The following is a 6,270-nucleotide window of genomic DNA, read 5'->3' as shown; positions in this document are numbered from 1 at the left end:
AAGCAAGGTTCAATTCTAGGGCATAGGAGGTGACTAGGGCTTCAAATGGACCCTTTAGGGCAGTTTACGGCTATAAACATAGAGTTTACAGCCGTAAGCTCATACTAGCCCCTTCATTTCATGCTTTGATGGTTCTAGGTTAAGCATACATGTTTCTAGTCCTTTATACAAGCCATGGAGGGAAGTTAGGGCACCATTTGACCTCGTTAAGGGAGTTTACGACCAAGGAACCAATTCCTTGGGGGGTTTATGGCCGTAATCTCTTTAAAGTCTTGGTTTCATTAATGTTTAAGGTCCCTACTTCGATGGTGGTTGATTCTATGTTGAGTTGTAGGCATAAGGAAGGAAGAAAGGGCAACTTTGCACCCTTTAAGGGATTTTACGGCCTAAGAACATTGTTTGGCCGTAAACTCTCTTTCATAGGCCATAAACTCATGTTTAATCCCTTTAAGACATGATTTTGGGTTCCTAAGTTCATGCATGCTAGTTTCTAAGTCATATCTGAGCATTAGAAAGGTTTTCGAGGGGTTTTGGGGCTTCAAAACCCACTTATGGGTGTTTACGGTTTTGAGGGGTGTTCTTCGGCCCTAAACACACGAGTTTGAGGCTTTTGAATGATTTAAACACAAATTTGCGTGCATAACAAGCAAAACAAAAGGCTAGGAAGGATGACTTGCGATTTTGGAGCCTGAAAGACGCGTTTTTCGATTAAAATTCGACTTGTAGTGAGAGAGATAGAGAGTGTGTTAAGAGTTGGGAAAAAGCTTAATTGAAGGTCCACTAACCCTTATATAGGGTTTGAGTTTGTGGCCTGATGGGGATCCACCCGATCCCGACGTTAAACGGAGTTTATGGTCGTACCCGATTAAGTGTTCGTAACCCGACTTGGTCGTAAACTAAAAACTATTCTAAATGAGTTCGAGGGTGTTTCACGTGTTTCTATTTCGTTTGGACACTTATGAAGTTGATATAAAAGTATCAATTTAATTTTCCAGATTCAAATTTTTAACGGAAAATTTAATAGAAACGAGTTTTATTAATGAGAATGGGTTACAGTGATGGAATAAATTTCAAGTTGTCACATCATCCCCCGTTAGAGGAAATTTCGTCCCAAAATTTAGAATTAAGACTCTAATCATGGATTTGGAAAGAATTGTTGATATTTATGTTTCATCGAGTCTTCATGCTCCCAAGTGAATTCGGGTCCCCGCTTGGCATTCCACCGAACCTTGACTATCGGGATGCGGCTTTGTTTCATACGCTTGATCTCTCGATCCATGATTTCGATTGGTTCTTCCACAAATTTTAGGTTTTCGTTGATCTCGATCTCATCAAGAGGGATCACGAGGGTTTCATCGGATAGACACTTTTTAAGATTAGAGACGTGGAATACAGGATGGATGTTGCTATGCTCTTGGGGTAGTCGGAGTTTATAGGCTATGGGATCGATCCTAGCGAGGATCTCAAAAGGTCCTATGTACCTTGGGTTCAGTTTCCCATGCTTTCGAAAGCGTGTCATGCCTTTACTGGGCAAGACCTTCAATAGGACACGATCTCCAACCTGGAATTCCAAAGGTTTTCGTCGTTTATCGGCGTAGCTCTTTTCTCTATCTCGTGAAGCTTTCAGTCGTTCTTGGATTTGGATAATCTTCTCGGTGGTTTCGTGGATGATTTCAGGACCAGTGAGAGTATTTCTGGGGACTTAACCCTTGGCTAGCTGTGTGTCCCCTACCTCGGCCCAGCACAGAGGGGATCTACACTTGCGACCGTAGAGGGCTTCGAACGGGGCAACCTTGATAATGGTGTGGTAGTTGTTGTTATACGAGAACTCGATCAAGGCTAAATGAGTGTCCTACGACATTCCGAAATCGATGACACATGCTCTCAACATGTCTTCCAAGGTTTGGATAGTTCTCTCACTCTGGCCATCTATCTACGGATGATAAGTTGTGCTCATGTCCAGCTTAGTTCCAAGAGATTTCTAAAGGGACTGCCAAAATCTTGAGTTAAATCCGCTATCTCGATCGAAGATAATGGACACAGGTATACCATGCAGTCGGACTATCTCTTGAATGCAGATTGGTGTGAGTCTTTCCATCTTGAATGTTTCTTTAATCGGAAGGAAGTGAGCGGATTTCATCAATCGGTTGACAATTACCCAATTGGTATCGTACCCACTCAGAGATTTGGATAACTTGGTGATGAAATCCATAGTAATCATCTCCCATTTCCACTCAGGTATCTCGGGCTGTTGGAGCCGACCTGAGGGCTTCTGATACTCGAACTTTACCTTGGTGCAAGTCAGACACTTTCCCACGAAGGTAGCGACTTCGGATTTCATGCTTGGCCACCAGTATAGTTTCTTGAGATCCAGGTACATCTTATCCGAACCTGGGTGAACAGAGTATCTGGTCTTGTGAGCTTCGTTCATGACAAACTCCCTGAAACCTCCAAACTTTGGAGTCCAGATTCGATCCATGAAACAATAGACTCCGTCACCTTTGATCTCAAGTTTCTTATCCATTCCCCTTAGGGCTTCATTCAACACGTTCTCTGGTTTTAATGCATCCAACTGATCCTCTTGGATTTATGCGGATAAGTGGGAATGGATGGTCATTGTTAGTGTCCTCGACTTCTTGCTTGAGCTTTCCTTTCGGCTAAGGGCATCTGCTACCACATTGGCCTTGCCGTGATGCTAGCAGATTTCGCACTCACAGTCACTGAGCAGCTCTACCCATCGCTGTTGTCTCATGTTTAAGTCATTTTGATCAAAAATGTGTTGTAGGCTTTTATGGTCGGTGAAGATCGTGCACTTGGTTCCGTAGAGATAATCTCTCCAAATCTTTAGTGCAAATACCACTGCTCCTAACTCTAGGTCATGAGTCGTGTAGTTAACTTCGTGTGCCTTCAACTGTCTCGAGGTATAAGCAAAAACTTTTCCTCTCTGCATAAGTAAACACCCTAAGCCCTGATTGGACGCATCGCAATAAACAACGAAATCCTCTATCCCATCGGGCAGGGATAGGATAGGTGCGTTGGACAAGTCTCACTTCAACATTTGGAATGCAGTGTCTTGCTTTTCAACCCAACAAAAGGGTACACCTTTATGTGTCAGAGTGGTTAGGGGTTTGGTGATTCGGGAGAAATTCTGAATGAATCTACGATAATAGCCGGCGAGACCTAAGAATTGACGGATTTCTGTGGGTGTCTTTAGTGCCAACCAATTCTCTATCGCCTTGATTTTGGACGGGTCCACGTGTATACCCTCCTCGCTTACCACGTGACCAAGGAAAGTTACCTTCCGAATCCAGAATTTGCACTTGGAGAATTTTGTGTACAACTTTACCGATCTAAGAGTTTCCAACACTAACCTCAAGTGTTTTTTTCTTATCTTCTTCGCTTCTAGAATAGAAAAGTATGTCATCAATAAACACGATAACGAACTTGTCCAGAAAGGGGCGACACACCCGGTTCATCAGGTCCATGAACACTGTCGGTGTGTTGGTTAGACCAAAGGGCATCACTACAAACTCGTAGTGACCATAACGAGTCCTGAATGCTGTCTTAGTAACATCTCTCTCATGAACTCGTAGTTGATGGTACCCTGATCTAAGATCTATTTTCTAGAAATAACTAGCTCCACGAAGTTGATCGAAAAGGTCATGTATTCGAGGAAGAGGATAATAGTTTTTGACGGTCAGCTTGTTCAGTTCACGGTAGTCTATACACATCTAAAAGTATCCATCTTTCTTCTTCACAAATAACACTGGGGCTCCCGAAGGTGAGGAACTCGGTCTGATGAACCCTTTGCTGAGTAGCTCATTAAGCTGACTGGATAACTCCTACATTTCTGCTGGTACTAAGCGGTATGGAGACTTGGCTGCAGGATTTGCTCTGGGAATTAGGTCGATGCGAAACTCGACTAGGCATTCGGGAGGGATTCCCGGGAGCTCTTCGGGAAAGACATCCGGAAAGTTGCAGACTTTGGGGATGCTCTCGAGGTATTTAACTTCCTGTTTCTCCTTGATCACATGAGCTAGGAATGCATGACACTCCTTTCGTAGAAGTTTTTGAGCTTTGATGCATGAAATGATGCGAAGATTTTAACTAAGTGTATCGCCGTAGATCACGAGAGTCTGGCTAGAGGGAAGATTGAGACGGATGGCTTTTTCATAACCAAGGATATCAGCCTGATTGGGACTCAACCAATCCATGCCAATGATAACATCAAAGCTCTTTATGGAAACTGACATTTGGTCGATGGGAAAGGAATGATCATCCAGGGTAAGGGTACAGCCTATGAATATATCATTTGCGTTCTATTTCACACCATTAGCCATGTCGATGGTAAACGTTTCGGTTAATGGTTGAGTACTATGTTTAAGAATATGTTTGAATGAATAGCCAACAAAACATCTTTCAACACCATAATCAAAAATGATGCAAGCATAAGAGCTGTCGAGAAGGAACGTACTCGTCACAACGGTGGGATCGGCGACTACCTCATCTCGCCCCATAGTTAGAACTCTTCCAGTGCTGCCAGTTGTTGCTGCCTTGGGGCAGTTTCACTTGATATGCCCGACTTCACCACAACCATAGCAGGCCTGGCTGATACTTGCTCCGGTGGCTTGATTGGTTGGTTGGGTTGGTGTTTTGCAAAATTGAATCATATGCCCCCTTTTACCACAGTTGGAGCATAACAGTTCACGGCATGGGTTGGGGTTATGGTGGTAGTTAAACTTGTCGCATCGACGAAGGGTACCAGCATACCTACTGGTAGGTGCTTGAGCTATAGGAGCAACGACAGAAGAAACAATAGGGGTAGTAGCAGCGTGGACTGCCACAGTTTGTTGCTTCTTTGAGGGCTCATGCAAAGACTGACCCTTCTTCTATTTCCAAAATTTTCTTTTCTCACCACTACTTTTTTCCGGTTCAGGAGCGGTGGCCATTTCATCGAGATCATCTCCATGATCGATCAGAGTTCGCGCCAGTCATTTAGCGTTGTCCAAGGTGTTTGGTTTCGCAGCCAAAACATTTCCTTTGGTTGGCTGGGTCAGCCCCCAGATAAATCTTTCAATCTTTTTGCTCTCCGGGGTGACCATTCCCGGAACGAGAAGCACTAGGTCTTCAAACCTGGAAGTGTAACTGGCTACATCGAAACCCTTCATCTTTAGGTTCCAGAGTTCTTGCTATAATTTCTGCATTTCGCCCCGTGGGAGGTATTCAGCAAGTAGAAGCTCCTTCATGCTCTCCCAACCCATAGCATTGGCTACTGGTAGGGTTAGGGATTTAACTCGGCCATTCCACCAAGTCAAGGCTTTATTGGTGAATGTGCAAGCGGCGAACTTCACCTTGTCAGCTTCCGAATAGGAACAAATTTCAAAAATAGACTCGATCTTCTCAAACCATCGAGTCAGAGCAATAACACCTCCAGTGCCATTGAAAGGTGTGGGTTTCGTTTTCATGAAATATTTGTAAGAACACTCCTTCCAGTGTCCCTAACCACCTACGTGGTTTTGGGGCTGAGTACCACCTTCTGGCCCGCCGGAACCGTCGGGGTTCACTTGTGACATGGCAGCAGCCACAACAGCAGTAACAACTGCTTGAAACATAGCGGGATCAAACGGAGGAGGTGGTGGAGGAGGATTGTTGTCCCTTGAGCTAGGTCTTCTTGTTGGAGGCATCTTTATCTAAAATTATCAGGAAAGAGAGGATGGTAAGTCCTCTGAATTGAATCAAAGGATATGGAACAACAGATATCTCATTATGGCAGATAGAGTGTTCTACTATGCGATAATATATAGGAAAGCTATCAAAGCACGGGAATTTATCGCTAAAGGAAATGAATAGCAACACTTGAATGAGGATTTCTATAATGAAGTTGAATCTAGAAAATACACCCATAGTATTTTATGTTTTGTTGCGACGATGACTCATTGTTTGGATATTTGGTAAGTTTTAGGCCTGCTGCACACCACAGTCACTCCCAAGCACATGTTGGTCGTGTCTCGAATGAATATAGTTGATCAGGCTATATTGACCCTAGACACGACTACATAACTTCCCAGGTTTAACCGCAGTGCCCAACACCCAATTACTTATGTTTTGTTCTACTCGTGGTTATGGTTTCTGGCATTTAGGTATTCTTGTATACTCGGAGTAAAAATACTTATATTTTTAAAGTATACTTTTAGTTCAGATCACTTTGTCCCCTTAGTGTTTATAGTCTTATACCATGTAAGGTTCGATATACTTAGTTCACTATAAACA

Source organism: Lactuca saligna, chromosome 4 (genome assembly GCF_052625555.1).
Source record: "Lactuca saligna cultivar CGN05327 chromosome 4, ASM5262555v1, whole genome shotgun sequence".
In the NCBI taxonomy this organism is placed as follows: Eukaryota; Viridiplantae; Streptophyta; class Magnoliopsida; order Asterales; family Asteraceae; genus Lactuca; species Lactuca saligna.
This window is presented reverse-complemented; position numbering follows the sequence as displayed.